Source organism: Neovison vison, chromosome 13 (assembly GCF_020171115.1).
Source record: "Neovison vison isolate M4711 chromosome 13, ASM_NN_V1, whole genome shotgun sequence".
Lineage (NCBI taxonomy): Eukaryota > Metazoa > Chordata > Mammalia > Carnivora > Mustelidae > Neogale > Neogale vison.
In genome coordinates this window covers 41,794,880-41,816,521 of record NC_058103.1, presented here as the reverse complement: position 1 = coordinate 41,816,521, position 21,642 = coordinate 41,794,880, and the positions used below count along the sequence as shown (strand labels likewise).

The window sequence follows — 21,642 nt, the reverse complement described above, 5'->3', positions numbered from 1 at the left end:
TTATTTGACAGAAATCACAAGTAGGCAGAGAGAGAGAGAGGGAAGCAGGCTCCCTGCTGAGCAGAGAGCCCGATGATGCGGGACTCGATCCCAGGACTCTGAGACTGGGATCATGACCTGAGCCGAAGGCAGCGGCTTAACCCACTGAGCCACCCAGGCGCCCCTTGTTTTTAAATTCACATCAGTATAGGGCACCTGCCTGGCTCAGGTGGTAGAGCATGTGACTCTAGACTTCAGGGCTGTGAATTCACATCCCAAGTTGGGCACATCTTACTTAAAAAAAGAAAAAAATTCACAACAGTATAACTTATAGTGCCTTAAAAGAACAGACACCAGTAAACCTAAGTTTGAACAGATATGCCACCTGAAACTATAGATGCCATAACATCACATAAATCTAAAACTGTATAACCAGATACACTTGGTTCTTTAAAGTATTACAAAGCAGTTGTCTTATATATGTATTCTATATAGGGATTAATAATTTAAATTTAACACTGGGGGCACCTTTAACTGCACTGTAGCAATACATTTAGCCTCGGGAGGTGGCGGGGGTGGGGGAGGCTGGTACATTTTACTTTGATAAGACTATAGGGACATAACACCTGGGTGGCTCAGTCAATTAAACATCTGCCTTAGGCTCAGGTCATAATCCCAGGTTCCTAGGAACAAGTCCTGCTGGGCTACTTGCTCAGCAGGTAGCCTGCTTCTCCCCTCTGCCTGCTGCTCCTCCTGCTTATGCTCTACCTCTGACAAAACAAAAAAAACCCCAAACACTACAAATTTATTTTCAGGAAAGATACAGTACCGGGGCACCTGGGAAGCTCAGTCGGTTAGGCATCTGCCTTCGGCTCAGATCATCTTCTCAGGGTCCTGGGATCAAGCCCTGCACCTGGCTCCCTGTGAGCATGGACCCTGCTTATCCCTCTCCTGCTCCAGTACCGTATTATTATAAACCTTCCTGATATTGTTACCTAAAAAAAGAGAAATCAAAAGTGTTTTAAAGAATAAATTATTGGTTTAGAGATTACAAATAACAAAATATATTTAGGACTATTAAAGCACTTACATGATAAGCCTATCCACTTGCTTCTACTTCCATTATTCATACAGAGATCTGAAAATGACAAAAATCAAGTTGTAGGTCATCAATATGTTTTGATCTTCAAATTAAGATTATGAATTAACATTTTCTTCTCAATTTGCAAAAACACCCACTTACCAAATGCTATTAAGAAACTAAGAGTAGGGACGCCTGGGTGGCTCAGTTGGTTAAGCAGCTGCCTTCGGCTCAGGTCATGATCCCAGCGTCCTGGGATCGAGTCCCACATCGGGCTCCTTGCTCAGCAGGGAGCCTGCTTCTCCCTCTGCCTCTGCCTGCCATTCTGTCTGCCTGTGCTCTCTCTCCCTCTCCCTCTCTGACAAATAAATAAAAAATCTTTAAAAAAAAAAAAAGAAACTAAGAGTAAATCCACAAATGAAAATCAAGTCTTAATGTAGAACACTCAATCAGGTATTATTTCTCTATTGAATTTCTGACCTTTGGAAATGGAACCGAGACTTGATCTCTTATTTTTACTTTCCTCTACTCTACCATTATCTATATTGTATCTGCAATGCCTAGATGATTAAGTAGTTTTTCCTAAGGACTTCCACCAACTGCCAAAGAAAGCTTTCTAAAATGATTATCCGATTATCTCAGTCCTTTATGTGTTTCCCATAAAAGCTGTCAAACTATTTTTTTTATATTTTTAAGATTTTATTTATCCATTTGGGAGATAGAATGACAGAGAGAGAGAGCATGAGAGGGGAGAAGTCAAGAGGGAGAAGCAAACCACCTCCCACCCCTGGGGAGAGCAGGGAGGCAGATGTGGGACTCGATCCCGTCACTCCAGGATCATGACCAGAGCCAAAAAAGCAGCTGCCCAACCAACTGAGCCACAACTATTTTCTTTTTAAAAAGGGAAGTTTAAAATACCAAGTGTGCAAGAGTGCAGCTATTCTTAATCCTCACCAAGTAAAGCCTTTGTTCTACCAAAGTATGCATTATGGTGTTCACTATAATAAATTATACTAAATAAATTGTAATTAATAAATTATTTAAATCCAATTTAACAAATTAAATAATTAATAAATTAAGTTTGCCCTCCTCCCCTGCCCATGGGAGTTATTCGAAAATCTTGTCTCTGTGTATCCACTGGGTGAGAGCAGTCACATGGCAGGCACTGAAATGCTTAAAGTTACATTTTTAAAAAAACTGAAGTCATAATAAAAATTGAAATAATCCTAGTTAACTGGAGGATAAGGCATACTTTTAAAAAACATCAAGGAGACAGCCTGGGTGGCTCAGTCATTTAAGCAGCAACTCTTGACTTTGGTTCAGGTCATGATCCTCAGGGTCAGGAGATCAAGCCAGCTTTTGAGGGTGGAGCTTGTTTGGATCCTTTCTCCCTCTGCTTGTGAGCATGGACTCTCGGATCACAACTGTATCCATTGGGGGCTTCTAATGGTGAACGTGGTTTATGATTTGGACAGATCTGTAAATGCGAAAACTCAGAAAATACAAAACTTCTGGGGGATTAATTTTTTTTTACGGTTTTATTTATTTATCTGACAGAGACACAGCGGGAGAGGGAACACGAGCAGGGGAAGTGGGAGAGAGAGAAGCAGGCTTCCCGCCAAGCTGGGATACCGATGTGGGGCTCAATCCCAGGACCCTGGGATCAGGACCTGAGCTGAAGGCAGCCACTTAATGACTGAGCCACCCAGGCGCCCCAAACTTTTTTTTTAATGGAAGCATTGTAATAGGACTTTAAAAAATATATATTTTATTTTATTATTTTATTTGACAGAGAGCCAGTACAAGCAGGGGGAGTGGCAGTGAGAGGGAGAAGCCTGCTCCCCGAAGAGCAGAGGGAGTCTGATGTGGGACTCAATCCAAGGACCCCAGAATCTGAGTCAAAGCTAGTCATTTAACCAATGAGCCACCCAGGTGCCCTGTTACAGGATTTTTCTTAAAGAAGGGCTTCTTCTCTCTACCGCTACTGAAAACCACTTCAGAATAAAAAAACTAACATCCTAATTAAAACCAGGATAGCAGTTTAAAGCCCTTATAGGTTTCAGATGAGCTTTGTCATATAATTGTGTCACCTTGGGCAAGTTAATTTCCTCATCTATAAAATAAGGATTATGTACCATTTAAAATGGTATCAAAAACAGGAATACTTAGGCAAAATGAAAATTATAAAATACTGGTGATACCAACAATGAACTACATAACCTTATTAGAAGACAGTACTGTCAGTACTCCCTAACCTGATCTCTAAATACGATGTAAAACTCAATCAGTTTGCAACATGCTTTTTGGGGGTGGTAGGAAATCAACAAACAATTTCTAAAATTTATAGCGGAAAAGGAATTAGAACAGCCCAAACAATTTTGAGTAAGTTAGAAGACACAGCCCACACCATCTGGTCTAAAGACTTACTATAGATCTAAAGGTCATGTAATAGGGGCGCCTGCGTGGCTCAGTGGGTTAAGCCTCTGCCTTCAACTCAGGTCATGATTCCAGGGACCTGGGATCGAGCCCCACATCGGGCTCTCTGCTTGGCTGGGAGCCTGCTTCCCTTCCTCTCTCTCTACCTCTCTGCCTACTTGTGATCTCTGTCAAATAAATAAATAAAATCTTAAAAGGTCATGTAATAGACATTAATGGAACAGAGGAAGTCTAAAAAGAGACTCACAAAAAACGGTCAATTGACAAAATGAAAAGTAATCAGTGGAGAAGGACAGTACTTTTCACAATTGATGCTGGGACAATTGGGACACCTACATGCAAAAACAAACACCAAAAACCAAATCATAACTTATACCAAATACATAAGTCAAAGTGATCATACACCAAAATATACAATTAGAACTTTCTAGGAAGAAAACAGAAGCTCTCTCACCAAAATATACAATTAGAACTTTCTAGGAAGAAAACAGAAGTTCTCTCAGATTGGTGTAAAAGAGTTCTCAGATACCATACCAAAAGCATGATAACATAAATAAAACTGACAAACTCCATTTCACCAAAATTAAAAGCTTCTGCTCTCCTAAAAACACTGAGAGAATGAAAAAAACAAAGGCAAACTGTAAAGGGTAAATATCTGCAAATCCCCTGACACAGGACATGTGTCTAGAATGTATAAAGAACTCTCAAAATTCTAACAATAAGAAAACAACCACCCCAAAATGGGCATATATTGGGGCACCTGGGTGGCTCAAAGTGTCCCACTCTTGACTTCAGCTCAGGTCATGATCCTGGGGTTATGGGATTGAGCCCTGTGTGTGGGCTCCAGCACTTAAGATCTCCCTGTCGCTCTAAAATAATAATAACAGTAATTTAAAAAATGGGCAAACACTTGAACAGACAATTCAAATAACAAAACTAATTATCTTCTTAAACTATACCAACCCCTCCTTTAAAAAAATATTTTATTTATTTATTTGACAGAGACACAGCAAGGGCAGCTGGTGAGGGAGAAGCAGGCTCCCCACTGAGCAGGGAGCCCAATGTAAGGCTCAATCCCAGGATCCTGGGATCATGACCTGAGCCGGAGGCAGATGCTTAATGGCTGAGCCCCCAGGTGTCCTATACCACACCCCTTTCAATAGGTAACCACCATATTTATATGTATCCTTCCACTCCATAAATATGAACTTTTTTAATTTAAAAAAAAAAAAAGATTTTATTTATTAATTTGGCAGACAGAGATCACAAGTAGGCATAGAGGCAGGCAGAGAGAGGGAGGAAGGGAAGCAGGCTCCCCGCCGAGCAGAGAGCCCAGGACTCTGAGATTATGACCTGAACCAAAGGCAGAGGCTTTAACGCCCTGAGCCACTCAGGCGCCCCTAATTTTTAAATTTTTTGAAAAGGTTTATTTTACAGAGACAGACAGCACAAGCAGGAGGGGCAACAGAAGGAGAGGGTGAAGGAGGCTCCCAACCAAGCTGGGAGCCCAATGCGTGGCTCAATCCCAGGACCCTAGGATCATGACTTGAACCAAAGACAGACACTTAATAATCTGAGCCAACCAGGTGTCCTAAACACCAAGTCTTTTAATAAAAAGTAAATGCTGGTATACTGTGGTTTAGCACATTCAGGTGCTGAAGAGCAAGGGTCCTTACACATCTTGAGTTTGTGTCTGAAGTGTATGATTTGAACATTGATTTTTATTATGCGGAAACAGAATTTTAGAAACAGAATTCACTTAAATAGGGAGCTCAACTATATAATCCATATGGGAAAGGGAATTATTAAAAACTTTTAACCAGGAAAAGCCAACAAGGTTTCAAGATTAATGTATGCTAAGAGAAAAATTCTTAAGACATCGCCAAGAACAAGTGCTTGGATGGCTCAGCTGGCCAAGCGTCCCATTCCTGTTTCAGCTCAGGTCATGATCTCTTCTTGGTTGTGGGGTGGAGCCCCAGGGCTCTGTGCCAGTCTGCTTCAGAGTCCCTCTTCCTCCCTCTCAATTAAGTAACATCTTAAAAAAAAAAAAAAAAAAAAAAAAACCAGCATCAAGGAAATACTAATAATTTAGAGAAAGTGAGATGATATACAAGAACTGGAGGTATAAAGAAAGACCTATCACCTTTAGTAGATTGGCTGGTCTGAGTCAGTAGCAACTAAGTGACCACAAGATTGAATGAAAACACGTGGATGCCTATAATGTATCATAATGCCAGAAAGATTAAATATAAACAAGTTAAGTAAGATACAATTCTTTACCCAGTGGGAAAAACAAAAATCATTAGCAAGGTACAGGTTTCCCCTGCCATCTGGAAAAGCAGAAAGTAGACGTTTCCTATGAAAACTTTCATAAGCCAAATTGGCATATGAAGAAATTACAATTTATATTGAAAAAATTTTGGGGACGCCTGGGTGGCTCAGTTGGTTAAGCAGCTGCCTTCGGCTCAGGTCATAGTCCCAGGGTCCTGGGATCGAGTCCCACATCGGGCTCCTTGCTCAGCAGGGAGCCTGCTTCCCCCTCTGCCTCTGCCTGCCATTCTGTCTGCCTGTGCTTGCTCTCTCTCCCTCTCTCTCTCTGATAAATAAATAAAATCTTAAAAAAAAAAAAAGAAAAAAATTTTGAACATTCCCAGACCCCAAAAATAACCTTTCTTAGTCCTTTACGATACCTCAGCATGCATCTTGCTAACAGATGCACAAAATATATTGAGATAAAAGGCAGATGATCATAGACACAGTTCAAAGGTGTGGCAGTTGGATGCAGAGCGCCGTTCTCACGGAAGACGCCTTGCACTGCCACTCTCCCTGCTAGGGTACATGTTAACAGTTTGCTGCAAAACACAATGAACAATTTTTGCTTTTTGCCTTTTTTGGTAGCACTAACAGGTACCGATGTAGGTCTGTCAGTAAAAAAGAAGTGCAGGGGCACCTGGGTGGCTCAGTTGGTTAAGGGTCTGCCTTTGGCTCAGGTCATGATACCGGGGTTCCTGAGACTGGCTGGCATTGAACAGGGAGCCCAGTTCTCCCTCTCCCTCCCTCCCAGATCCCCCCTAGCCCCCCATCCGGGCTCAATAAAATCTTAAAAAAAAAAAGAAAAAAAAAAAAAGTTCCAGAATATGAACTTTGGTGGTTTTGGACTTTTAAAGATTTTATTTTTAAGTGATCTCTACCGTGAGGCTCAAACTTACAACCTTGAGATTGAGAGCTGCATGCTCTACCAACTAAACCAGGCAGGTGTCCCATGTGTGCATGTTTTAGTGTTGTGTATGTATGTATACACATACACACTGAACTACAAATGTGTATGTTGGGAAGGGGGAGGAAGATAAATTCTGACATGTTTGTCAGGAAGGGAATCTAGGACAATTTCCTAGAGATCTGGTAGATGAGATCTCCAATCAGTGAATTTAGGAGAAAAACTAGAGATGTCAATAATTAGCAGGAAAGGGCGCCTGGGTGGCTCAGTGGGTTAAGCCGCTGCCTTCAGCTCAGGTCATGATCTCAGGGTCCTGGGATCGAGTCCCGCATCGGGCTCTCTGCTCTGCGGGGAGCCTGTTTCCTCCTCTCCCTCTCTCTGCCTGCCTGTCTGCCTACTTGTGATCTGTCAAATAAGTAAATAAAATCTTTAAAAAAAAAAAAAATTAGCAGGAAAAAACTTCTGAGATGCCAATAATCAAAGTAAAAAAGGGCTAATCTATATGTAAGATTGTCAAGAACAGAATCTAAATGACAGTGGGAATGCATAACAGTTTTTCCATCTGAGTCAAAGGACTAAAAATTCTCCAAAGATCTGAATTTACAAGGTCTGAAGTAAGGCCCAGGATTCATATTTTGAACAAATACCTGGTGTGATGCTTGTGAATACAGTAAAATTTGAGAATTGCTGATTTGGATTTAGTAAAAGGAAAATATAACAGGGTTTCAAGAGATGTGATTTCTGTAATAAAATGGAGAACGAAGTTGCAGGGCATGATGGTTACTGATGAAAACCTCCTTTCACTAGATTTTATTTTATTTATTTTTTTAAAGATTTATTTATTTGAGAGAGAGAGAGATCACAAGTAGTCAGAGAAGCAGGTGGCGGGAGGGAAGCAGGCCCCCTGCTGAGCAGGGAGCCCGATGCCGGGCTCCATCCCAGGACTCTGAGACCATGACAGGAGCCAAAGGCAGAGGCTCAACCCACTGAGCTACCCAGGCGCCCCTTTCACTGGATTTCAAAGAAACATAGTTCTTACCAATAGGCACACGTGCGTGCGCATACACACACACGCGAGCGCGCGTGCACACACACACACAGAAATAGGAACGCATACTTAAACAATGAAAAGGGACAGTTCTGGGGGTCCTGGAATCAAGCCCCGCATTGGGCTCTCTGCTCAGCGGGGAGCCTGCTTCCCCCTCTCTCGGCCTGCCCCTCTGCCTGCCTACTTGTGATCTCTCTGTCAAATAAATAAATAAATAAATAAAATCTTTAAAAAAAAAAGGAGGGGGGGACGTTTCTGGTAGAAACTTCATAGTAGATAGATGGTTTCAAATATGATTCAGCATCAGTTTCCTGAATATTTTCAACATGAGGGTGGACAAAGAGCATAAAGCCGCACAAAGACTGAACAGCATCATTCTTATTTTACGGACAGGTCAAGAAAGAGAAACCTAGGGGTGCCTGGGTGGCTCAGTGGGTTAAAGCCTCTGCCTTCGGCTCGGGTCATGATCTCAGGGTCCTGAGATCGAGCCCTGCATTGGGCTCTCTGCTCAGCGGGGAGCCTGCTTCCTCCTCTCTCTCTCTGTCTGCCTCTCTGCCTACCTGCGATCTCTGTCAAATAAATCTTCAAAAAAAAAAAAAGAAAGAGAAACCTAGCTCTGACTTAAGGACAATCAGTCAATTTAAGTCAATTCAGTCAAATAAAATTTTCAGAACTTGGTTCCCATTGCAAAAGAACCTTAACACAAGATTCCCTTACCAACAATATGAGGGGATTCTGGCTTACATTTAAAGTATGTTCCACTAACACATTAACACCTAATTAGAAGTTCATTTCACAAGAAAAAAGTAACAGGGGCACCTAGCTGTCTTAGTTGGAAGAGCATGCAACTTTTGATCTCAGGGTCTTGAATCGCATCCCCATTTTGAATGGAGTTTACTCAAATAAACTTAAAAAAGAAAAAAAAAAACACAAAAAACCAAAAACACATAATTCATCCTTTATAACTAAATGTTCTATTTACTCATAATTTCAGTTGTAAAAGAATTCTTAAAATCATTTCACTGCAAACTCACCCTCCTAAAGATATTCAGTATTCACACTGTAGCCAATTTCTTCTTAAATCACCATTTGACCTTTCACCTGTCCCTACTGAAAAAGGAGTAAACGTGTGGCTGAATGAAGTTTTTCTGTAATTCTAAAGGAAAAGTCTCCTAGAAATGAACATAGATCCTTCCTTCAGAGGCAATATAATGATTCATTCACTAACTGAAATACTTTTGACATGGAAAGCCTAAAGGCAAGACATAAAGTTGGCAAGTCATGCACTAATTATTTCTGACAACAAAAAGTTTCTTTTTCTTCCCAGCAACCCTCTCTTCCAGGATATAAAGCCAAATGAAGCTTTCTGACAAATGACTTCACTTGTAAACACGATGTGCCATCCTCTCATCCCCACCCCATCTAGGTATCTGGGTGGCTTCCAAACTGAAATTCAGGGGAGATGCTTTAAACATGAAACTCAGGCTCGTCTACTCTAAATCCATTCTTTCCCCTAAAAGGAAATCTGACAAAACAGGAAGTACTTGGCAGCATATAGAAGCAAGTTCTGTAGCTTAAGTATTTACTGGTAACAGACGAGCTTTTCGTGACTGTGTAATAAAATGCAGAACTTCACATATAAGAGGAAAAAAAAATCTGCCTTAGTTACCAAGGTTTCCTTGGCAATTTAAAGGTCTTAAGGACAGTATCACACAGTACACTGAGGAATAAAAAACAGGAAGATGGCTTTTATTTTTGTTAAATTCTTTTCAAATCCACTCCCCCCATCCTGTCTGACCAAGATTTAAGCCACCAAAATTATACAAACACTGGAGGCAGTTTTAGGACTGCACATAAAACTAAGAAACACAAATATTATAAAGAAAAAAATAACATTTTTGGTTTGGTTTGAGGGAATCAACTTGGGAGAAAAGATTTTGTTTTATGCTTCCACAGGACTGGATAGCCCTGAATACAAATAAACATAAATCCCTAAGTGGGCCATTACGATGAGCAGACTTAATAACACACTACGAAACAAACCATAAGCCAATGAAAAGAAAGAAAATAAACCCCACTCCATGATGTCTTTCAGCTGTTCCCTCTATCCTGCCCCAACACACACAGCCCAATTCCCCTGCTCCTAAAACTGGAAGTATCTCTAGGTAAGACTTTCTATCTCATTCTATCTTTTTTTTTTTTTTTTTTAAAGATTTTATTTATTTATTTGAAGAGAGAGATCACAAGTAGGCAGATAGGCAGGCAGAGAGAGAGAGGAGAAAGCAGGCTCCCTGCTGAGCAGAGAGCCTGATCGGGACTCAATCCCAGGACCCTGAGATCATGACCTGAGCCGAAGGCAGCGGCTTAACCCACTGAGCCACCCAGGTGTCCCTATCTCATTCTATCTTAAAACTTTTAAGCTATCATACTTATGAGTATAGTAAACTAACAAATGATGTAAGGCATTATTATCTAGTCCTTTTTTCCCACCTAAAAAGCAGGCTGAGATCCACAGTAAGTCATGAAATCAATTGTCAGTCATAACAGTTGTTTTTTTTTTTTAATAAAAGTGAACTAACAGAAAATATTGGAGAACACTGTACTTTCATTCGCTATGTGTGGGCAGTACACACAAACACAAAACAGAAATTTCACTATAATGAAATTAGTTACTGATCTTCCTTAGCTATTATTTCAGCTATCTGTTTTACCGAACAATGAAAGCAATTAGAATGCCTATTAACTACAACAGTAAGGCAGATAGGACATTAAAGCTTCTGTCAGAATTTGATCTGATGCGATAGGAATCCCATGGAATAAGAGTGGCAGTAATCATCCCTAAGTGATAAAATTACTGGGTCAATGCCTGATACACTGGATTCAGATTCTCACAGGTTGTTAAGTATCAGTTAACCTTTCGGGGACACACAGATATTAGAAGCATGTCTGGTAATTCTTACTTGAAAAATATGGTACTGGATTGGAACTACCAAGTATATTAAGAGTGTAAGTATCTAGCCCTGTGCCCTTTATCTCTAAAAGCAGACACTCAAGCAGAGTAATGTATCCCAGGTCACAACCAAGGAGAACAGGCTTATGATTAGAACACAGAACATATGGTTTTCAAATGCAGTGTTCCTATATTAAGATGCTTATTCAATTTAACATACCACTGAACTATTATAGAAATTTGAGAATTTCTGAGCTAAGAGTACATATTTGCCACTTTAGCTTTATGACTGCCTAATATGAGCCTGATATTTTAACTTCTCTGATTTCTCATCATTCCCATTTCTTCTAAATCTAGAGGTCAAGACCCTCTCATTTCAGTAACTAAGGATCATGTAAGTGTCCTCATGAAATATCTCACCCAGTTCCTCTTCTGATTATCCCTACTTTTCATGCCTAGAAGCACTATGGTGATAAGAAAAATTTTACTTGTAAGTGAAATTATGGACTGAGCCAGGTGGCTTTTATGTTCTGTCATGACAGCAGATGTACTCTAAGTCCAGGCCAAACTTTTCACAAATTTGGACCACTGGTGATAAGGAAGATTTGTGGGTGGGCAGATCTGTGAAAAATCAGTTACTTAAAACCAAACCAAACCTCCAATCCCTCTGCAGTTAATTAGATATACCGCTATTTAAAAAAACAGCATGAACACATTCCAGTGAAAACTCCTGACCTGTGGATAGCCGCCCCACCCTCCACCCAGTGCTCTTCTCCCTACATGTTCCTGAATCTGACTGAATTCTAAAACCTCAAGCAATCTCATTTTAAGTAACTGATCAGGCAAGATGTTCCTAGTGTACAAACACTGACAAAGCATATTTTCACTGGCATGCATATATTAAATATTACCTTTTAAACTGCTATCCATTTTATAAGCTTTCACTCCACAAGTGAGGGCCTACTAAGTGCCAAGGTTTGTTAGTAACAAACCTCAGTCTGTAACAATGTCCCAACTTAGTGAAGGATATCTAAGTGAATAAAAAGCTACAATGTAAGATGAAGTGACAGGAATCATGTTAAGAGAAAATACATGAAATTCATATGGGCACATTACCTAAAGCTGTAGAGGTCATCAAGAGAAGTTTCACTTAAAAAGCAGTGTTTGAATATGTAGTAACAGAGGAACATTCTAGACCATGGGAAAAGTATGAATAAAAACAAAGACTAGGGAAAACACAGAGTTTGTACAGGGGAACCACGGACAGTTTTAGTGTTACTACAAATTAGTCTGGAGAGAGAGAGGTCTAGAATGAGAGGCAAAGAGTCTAAAAGCTTTATTTCTGTATATAAATATAATGTATTTTTCTAAAAGCTGTCAGAGTGACAGTACATAAAAGCATTAGACACACTAACACCATCTACTTACTATCTGCTTCCTAAATGCTTCACATCATTCTAAGCACTTTACATGCATTAACTCATTTAATACTAATACCAACATAGGGCAGTTTCTACATATATTATTCCCATTTTACAGATGGGACAGAGAAGTTAAGAAATTTGTTGCAAACCACCCTTCTCACAAAAAGCCTGGCCACACCTACACATTCGAAAGGTGGAATTATCTTCTTTGCTATCCCTGAACTATTTTTAAAAGCTATCATTCTAATGGGGGCACAGAAAAGACCTAAATCCAGCAAGTAGTTACAATCACTTACTCTTTAAAAAATAAAAGGTATTAGGGCGCCTGGGTGGCTCAGTGGGTTAAAGCCTCTGCTTTCAGCTCCGGTCATGATCCCGGGGTCCTGGCATCGAGCCCCGCGTCGGGTTCTCTGCTCCGCGGAGAGCCTACTTCCTCCTCTCTATCTGTCTGCCTCTCTGCCTACTTGTGATCTCTGTGTGTCAAATGAATAAATAAAATCTTTAAAAAAATAAATAAAATAAAAAATAGGAGTTACCAAAGTTAAGGGATTAATAAAAGGGAAGTAATGGAAACATACATATAACCACATACTGCAAACTAAAAATGCTAAAAATGTTATAATACATAATTTTTTCTGAGTATATTAATTATTTTTCCTCAGTCTGTAAACATATTGTTTTGTAACTCAAAGCCAGCACTATGGTGGGGAAAATTTTAAATAATCATTTAAATGAGATCAAAGACAATTTTGACATATGTAACAAAGTGGCTCAAGTTTCATAAGCTCATACCCCAAATGGGTTAGGTTTTATAAAAATGGATTAAAAAGGCAAATCAAAAAGAAAAAAGGAAAAAAATATTGTGATTGATAAACTGATATTTAAAAAACTTTTTTCTAAAAATCATAACTCTTCCTTGCTAAATAGCAGAAAACGTTAAGATTTTCTACAGCCCTAAGAAAAAAGGGACCGAGAGAGTAATTGGTAAAAGTAAGCTCTTTCTCTTGAAGAACACTCAAAAATTCGCCTAATCCATGGGGCGCCTGGGTGGCTCAGTGGGTTAAAGCCGCTGCCTTCGGCTCAGGTCATGATCTCAGGGTCCTTGGATCGAGCCCCTCATGGGGCTCTCTGTTCAGCAGGGAGCCTGCTTCCACCCCCCTCTCTCTGCCTACCTCTCTGCCTACTTGTGATCTCTGTCAAATAAATAAAATATCTAAAAAAAAAAAAATTCGCCTAATCCATGTTTTGTCATTTCTAATTTTTTTACATTTCTAATTGTTAACCAGTATAAGTGATAAAACAAAAGTGGTTTCCAAAAACAATTAACATCTTAACTTGGATTTTAGATACTCTTAGCTAAACATTCATGTTCCACACACATCACACCTCTCTGTAATTTGCTAAAAGAAAATTAAAAGAAAACACAAAATTTATTCTGATGAGAAAGGAGGGAAAGATATTTCATCCCATATATCTGAACAATTTAAAAGCACACATATATTTTTTAAGATGTTATCTTAAAACTGTATTTTTTTAAATAACAAAAAACAGCCTCTCCTTTTGAGAATCATCTGGCTTCCCTGCACTTCTTTTACTTACTAATCCACTTTTCTTTTCCAATCAAGTTCTACTGTTTTTTTAAAAGTTCATTTATTAATTTAAGAAATCTCTAAAACCAATCAACATGAAGCTCAAACTCACCATCCTGAGATCGAGTCACATGCTTTTCTGACTGAGCCAACCAGGTTGTACTTTACAAATCAGAAATGGGAAGGCCTTGGGGCGCCTGGGTGGCTCAGTGGGTTAAAGCCTCTGCCTTCAGCTCAGGTCATGATCTCAGGGTCCTGGGATCGAGCCCCGCATCGGGCTCTCTGCTCAGCGGGGAGCCTGCTTCCTCCTCCCTCTCTCTCTGCCTGCCTCTCTGCCTACTTGTGATCTCTGTCTGTCAAATAAAATAAATAAAATCTTAAAAAAAAAAAAAAAAAGAAATGGGAAGGCCTTGATACAAACACTAAAATCTTAACTGAAGAATGGAAAGAGAATTCAAAGTTCAGGAAACAATGTAAGGTAGAGCATTTGCCTTGTCCCAATTAGGGATCTCATGGGCACCTTGACAAAAAATAAATGTTTACCAGACGTTTCAAGCTCTAACTTGCATGTTTAAAACTGATTTCATTTTCCTTACTAATCAGTGGCCTTTCCTGGCCTTCCAAATTTGTTAATGGTATGAACTATTCCCCCCTTTTTCCTTTCATTCTTTTTTTTTTTTTTTTAAGATTATTTATTTATTTGACAGAGAGAGAGAGAGAGAGAGATCACAAGTAGGCAGAGAGAGAGAGAGAGGGAAGCAGGCCCCCTGCTGAGCAGAGAACCCGATGCGGGGCTCCATCCCAAGACCCCGGGATCATGACCTGAGCGGAAAGCAGAGGCTTTAACCCACCTAGCCACCCAGGCGCTCCTATTCCCCCCTTTTTAAAATCTAGAGTGGTTTCCTTTCTACTTTACTTCTGCAATCAAGTAGAGATCAAATTCCTTTTCTTCCCCCCCCCCCGGCCCCAGTCTCTTGCTCACCTATTCCTTCCTCTGTCTCCTCAGATCCTCCTTTAGTTTCAGGCATGCAGATGCATTTTAACAGTATTTTTTTTTTTTTTTTTTAAATATTTGGAGAGAGTGCACTAGCAGGAGCGGGGAGTAGGAGAGGGGGAGAGAAATCCAAGTGGATTCCACACAAAGCCCAGAACACTTCAGGGAACACTTAACCAAATGCAATAGTATCTTAACTGTCTTCCTAGCTCCAATTCCTGTCATTTCTTCAGTCACACTGGACACTGTTACCAAATGATTTTCCAGTAGTACATCTTGGGTACATTGTACCCATCTGTGTCTATTCAAAAACCATCAACAAAAATAACTAAAATACAAAAGAAGGTCTGTACGGAAGCATTATCGGCAGAAAATTACTACTAAATATATAATAAACTCAAAGAATTAAGAAATAAAATATCAAGACTTCTACATAAATGGACAGAGATCTTGAAAACTTGTCTTTTACTATGAATCAGTCAATGAAACTAGAGAAAAAGGTACCACTTCACTAGTTAACAACAAAAATATTAAAAGGAAAAGGAGAGCTCAACATATTTTGTACCTCTTAAATTAGCAAAAATGATTATAATTATAGGTTACCCAAGGGAGGGAACAATCAATCCTAAAAAAAAGGTCCAGGGCGCCTGGGTGGCTCAGTGGGTTAAGCCGCTGCCTTCGGCTCAGGTCATGATCTCAGGGTCCTGGGATCAAGTCCCACATCAGGCTCTCCGCTCAGTGGGGAGCCTGCTTCCTCCTCTCTCTCTCTGCCTACTTGTGATCTCTCTGTGTCAAATAAATAAAAAAGGTCCAAAAGACAGGAGATACTATATGCACATGAATGATAATTCTAACACAATACCAAAAAAACCCAGAAACCCAAAAGGCCAGCAACAGAAGAATGAAATTGAAGGTGGAACAGTTTGATGGAGTATCTTCAGACATTAAAATTATAACAGGGACTGTGTGGTTGCACTGAATGCTTACTACAAGTTAAAGGACAAAAAAAAGTTAATATAATAAAGAAAAAATATATACATATGGACAAGGAAAAAGTAAATTTTAAAAATCTGATGTTAGAGTGGGATTAAAAGTGACTTTTTTGGTTTAGTTCCATTTTGATTTGTAAAATTTGAGAATAAAACAAAAATAATTTTCATTTCCTGCTCAATCCCAGCTTTCAAGGCCCTCTCAAGGTTCCCAAACCATTACTGAGGATAAGCCCCCATAAAATTCTGATGTGCAGCTAACTGTAGAAATGTTGACAAGCTGGCCTCACACAATTTTCCCAATGTATTACTTAGTCACGCATCCTCTCCAAACTGGTTTACTCACTACCCCAAACATAACTTTTTTTACGTAACTGAATTCTTTTTTTTTTCAAAGATTTTATTTGTCAGAGAGAGGGAGAGAGAGCGAGCACAGGCAGACAGAGAGGCAGGCAGAGGCAGAGGGAGAAGCAGGCTCCCCGCCGAGCAAGGAGCCCGATGTGGGACTCGATCCCAGGATGCTGGGATCATGACCTGAGCCGAAGGCAGCTGCTTAACCAACTGAGCCACCCAGGCGTCCCATACGTAACTGAATTCTTAATCACAACTTTCCATCCACTTAGGAAGTCCAAGATCTTCCCTCTTCTAATTTTATAAATTGTATTTTACTAATCTTGAAAGGCCTTCAGTGATCACTAAGTAAATTTCTTTTTGTTCTGCATTATGAAACAGTTTGGCTTGGGGCGCCTGGGTGGCTCAGTCGGTTAAGTGTCTGACTCGTAGTTCAGTTCAGGTCATGATCTCAGGGTTAGGAGATAGAGCCCTATGTTAGGCTCTGTGCTGGGTATGGAGCCTGCTTGCCTGCTCAAGATTCTTTCCCTCTCCCTCTGCCGCTCCCTCTAAAAAAACCCAAACACCAAAACCACAATTTGGCTTTTAAAAAACAATTAGATTTGATTGTTATACTGAACTTTGTCAAATCTACTACTCTCATAAGCCCTGATTTAAATCTTTAAAAACTTACCTAAATTGATCGAATCTTTTGAAATAACTATATTAACTTTCCATGTTTAATTAGGTTTTCTTTTATTAATAGTAAGCTCCTTAAGCATAGATCCTTGCCATGCAGAAACATCACCAGATACCTAGATCAGCTTGAATTCAAATCCTAAAATACGATGTCACTCTAGTTCAAATTGTTATGTGGAAAACCCCCAGTCACCGATGCCTCCATTTGGCCATAAAAATCAGCAGTGACTCTTAATTGGGCAAAAAGACTACATAGGGATTGCAAAGATTGCTTTGTTAACAAACAAGCAAATTATGTAACTTTCCAAAAAATAACAAAACCATTGGAAAGCAGGTACATTCAACACAGCAATCTGTTATACTTCTCAACAAAGACATTTACAGAAACTGTAAGGTGGAACGAATTCTATCATTTTTCAAGATACATTTATATGTGACATACGTATATAAAATAGCAACAGCCAATCTTAATTACTAAATAAAAAGTGAGTAAAACTGCATCCAGAAACAAAATTTCAACAGCAGATCCAGGTCTTTTTTTTTTTTTTTTTTTTTAAAGATTTTATTTATTTACTTGACAGAGATCACAAGTAGGCAGAGAGAGGAAAAAGCAGGCTCCCAGCTAAGCAGAAAGCCTGACTTGGGGATCGATCCCAGGACCCTGGGATCATGACCCTAGCCAAAGGCAGAGACGCTCAACCCACTGAGCCACCCAGGCGCCCCGACCCAGGTCTCCTAAAACTGAAACATGTTCCCTCATTTTCCCACAAAATGAGGCTTATTCTAAAAAACAAAGACTTCTTTAGTTTCGAGTATGCCACAGTCTTCAGAACACAGACTATTTTATAATCTCCTTAAAAAACAAAGAAACAAAAATTTCTCCTCTAAATACTGATGGGATCCCTGTATGTCAACTATTTTAATGTGAGCTCAAAAAAAAAAAAAATCAGGAAAACGTTCAGTGTTCCATAATTAAAAATCCAGAAATGGGAACACGAATGGATAAACAAATCTATAGGAACGTTCTAATTTTCAAATTTCAGTGTAAAATACTACCTTAAAAAGCTAATTACAGAGCTTCATTTGAAGCCTTTACCAAATAATTCATTCTATTTTCAAAATAGCTTTTCATCATTGAAACACCATTAAAAATTATGGTTACTTTGATTTTGTAGGGAACATTATTAGTTTGGGCTCACTGAAATACAAAAAACAAATCTGTCATAATGAAGTTTTTTTTCATTAATACCTAAGAGATGGTCTGGGGCGCCTGGGTGGCTCAGTGGGTTAAGCCACTGCCTTCGGCTCAGGTCATGATCTCGGGGTCCCGGGATCGAGTCCCACATCGGGCTCTCTGCTCAGCGGGGAGCCTGCTTCCTCCTCTCTCTCTCTCTCTCTGCCTGCCTCTCTGCCTGCCTCTCTGCCTACTTGTGATCTCTGTCTATCAAATAAATAAATAAAATCTTAAAAAAAAAAAATACCTAAGAGATGGTCTAAAGACTGTTCAGTTAATATTCATCTACAGTCACCCTCCATTAATATATCATAAAATCCTGGGGTGGGAGGTTGGGGTACCAGGTGGTGGGTATTATAGAGGGCACAGCTTGCATGGAGCACTGGGTGTGGTGAAAAAATAATGAATACTGTTTTTCTGAAAATAAATTGGAAAAAAAAATAGGACATACTACATATCAAACTTCAAGTGGAGAAGATTTCTTTAGAAATAAAACTCCAAAACATCCCCCCCCCAAAATATATATATATATATATCATAAAATCCTTAAGAATTCTCAATGGGCTCTAAATCTGTATTACATTAGCAATTACAAATCAATTCAGTATTAAAAAAATTTTGAGGGCTAAGATAGCATCATCTGTGGAAGATAAAAAGTAATGTTCTATTACTACTACTAGTAGTAGAAAAGTACTACTGTTAAAGAAAACATTAAGATGGTTTACAAAAGCACCAAGAGAATGCACATGAAGACGGAAAACTTTAAGGATGACTACGAGGAAACATAAACTCACTAACTATACCATAAAAACAGTATCCTCTAATGTCACTTCTGTGTAGCAAAATATTCCCCTGTACAAATGTCTAACTAGAGTGAAAAATACATTATATTTAAGAAATCACTTGTAAGGGCCAATAAAAATCCTCATAATTATTTTACTGTATGTGTGACCTAAACATTATAATTCTGCTTGAATAAAAAGACCCAGGGGAAGAAATTGAAAAATAAAGCTGAAGAAAAAACAAAAAAGAAAAAGGACAACAAAAAATATAAGCAGTAAGAACAAAGCTTTCTGATGGAAACTGTACAAAGATGAAAGACTTAACTGTATAATCCTTTTGGCCTTATGTTTCCACTTCTAGGAATTTATTCCATATAATCAAAGACATACAGAAAGATCTAGATGCCTAGATATTTTAGCAACAGACAACTGTCAGGCACAATCTTTTGTAAAACATGCACAAGGATACCATACATTGTTATCATAGAAAAACTAAGGTATCAGATCATATAAAGTATAGTACATCTATTCTACAGACACTACGCAACCATGAAAAATGCTTTACAGACAAAGTGTTTCCCATGTTCCAAGTATCTTCCATAAAGAAAACACAAGGGATAAAATGAGTACAGTACTAGACTAACCTTTATTTTATAAGACAAAGCGGATGAAAAAGAGATACTCCTCTGTATTATACAGAACTACAGTATAAACTGTAATTAACTTTTGGTGGAAAGAATACAAGAAACTTTTGTTTTCTTTTTTGGGCTTTTTAGTAATTTCCCAATGCCGACTGACATGCATTATTTGTATCAGATAGTAAGTTTTAAGTTGGGTAGTGGAATTATAGGTGATTACCCCCTGGACAGTTCAGCAGTATTCACTGTTTTACTAAGAAAAAATAAATCACTTTTTTTCAACTCTTACTGACATATCTTGTCTACATGCCAATTTTTTTTTAATTAGGAAGAAAAAATCGTGAAAATATTATTATTCTGTGATAAAAATGTTAAAATATTTAAAAATTCAGGAATAGGAAGTACACATAAATAAATAAAATTCATAAATAGGTACTAATTTGAGATTTTATTCCACAAGAACACATCAGGAAGCTAATTATACAGATTCATCTGAACCCCTGGTCAAACCAAGCTTCTTTTAACCATGGTTCTTCCGTTTTTGCTATTTATGGCTCTACTGATAAACAGCACTGGTCCATAAAAACTTTTCCACACAGTCTACCCAATTTTAAAAATTTTTACAGAAATTATAACTTACCTCAGTAATACTTAGGATATTTCACTGAAGGTCTTGTTTTCTTCAGAGCAACTGCCAAAAAACCGCCAATAAATTATTAAATCACACAATCATTTCTAGTCTGGAGACCTAACAATAGGGTGAATTTGAGCAACAGGGCTCACAAGAGAGACAGAAAGAGAATAATTTTAAGCAAGTATCCAGACCAGTGTGCCAAAAATGCCTCATTCCACTCTCTTAAGTAATTTTTAGAAAAATCACTGCTGTGAATGAAAATTTTAGTTGGACAGTTTTTCTTTTTGAGTAAACTTACTCAACGTAGATTCAACGATATTTCACATTTTAAAAATTTCATTCTTTAAAAGAATTTGCCAATTCAAATTCCACTTCACCATTTCAAATGTGTTTTAACAGAACACAAAAGATTCTGCTAAAAGCACAAAATCAATGGCTTCCCTGAACTAAGTTCCTATCGGGGAGGTCCTCTTATTTATTTAAAGTGTTCTCAGTCCCTACAAAACCACTACCATTTCCTTTCCGAGCAGCATCAGCCTCGTGCTGAATGGCACAGGCAGCCTATCTAAGGTTAGAGTAGCAGAGCCTGGGCTAGGTATCCAGTTCCACACCCCGCAGATTCCTGCAGTTCCCCAATGCTTAATCCTTTGAGGAGCACGCGGAAATCTCTCTCCCCACGCAGATGGGTGTAAGCAACTTGACCTTCCCCGCGTTAATTAAGGAGGCGCCCACAGCAGGTGGCACTTGGCTGGAAGATATGACACGCTCCTGAAACGCACTTCCAAAGGGAGGAAGAACTGATCGGAAAGCTGACTCCAGAGGCATGCAAAGGACCCGGCCGGAGAGAGACCAGCACATCTCCTCCGCCCCTTTCTCTCTCGCGGCGGGAGAGAAAGCCTCGCCCCCTTTCAACCTGCCCGCCTCCCCGCTCCCCACCCCGCCGCAGGGAGACCTTACTTTGCCATGGCCGCCGCGCGGCCCTTCCACTTCCGGTGCCGGTGCCTCTAAAGCTGCGCCATCCCCCAGTCCCTCGGACATCCACAGCTTCCAACCGACCTTTTTGACACGTCCCCGACTCCTCCAACCTTCACCAGGTGCTGTCCCGGAGTGAACGGCGGATAGGTACCGCACTAAAATGAAGCTACAGGAAAACGCCCCGGCTCTCCTCTCACCAGAAACATAAAATGCGATAGAGCTGCGACCACCACCGCTCAGACAAAATGGCGCCGAGAAGCCGGTTTAGCGCAGGCGCCTTGGAAAGACCCTGCCCCGCCCCCGTCCAAATCCTGGCCGCAGCTCCGGGTTCGGTTTCCATGGGACACTTCGCCGCCAATCCTCGTGCCGAACTGCTCTTCCTGACCCCTCAATTTACCAATCAGTGCTCGCTCAAGCACATCCGGAGTCGTATCAACCAATCATTTTTCAGGACCTGCTTACTCAATACCCGATTCTCCAGTAACGTTAGCCTTCGGAAACAGCCAATCATAAGTGGAAGATGTCCTACCTGCTGTTTTTCGCACCAATCCGTGAAGTTTCACAGCTACATCCAATGAGGACGGCAGGTAGCGAGCTCCAATCCGAAGCTCTTCGGCGTCATGAGCAGCCAATAGGAGTTCGT

At 39.7% G+C, this 21,642-nt stretch overlaps 1 long non-coding RNA gene across 1 annotated transcript; it reads right to left on the bottom strand.

Annotated features, from left to right (window-relative positions):
* Positions 1-867: 867 nt before the first annotated feature.
* Positions 868-21,279, bottom strand: LOC122893782. The gene is made up of 4 exons (XR_006381683.1): positions 20,982-21,279; positions 20,031-20,081; positions 1,070-1,117; positions 868-974 (listed from the first exon to the last, which is right to left on the bottom strand). It is a non-coding gene; the product is annotated as an uncharacterized LOC122893782 (long non-coding RNA).
* Between the last annotated feature and the right edge of the window lie 363 nt (positions 21,280-21,642).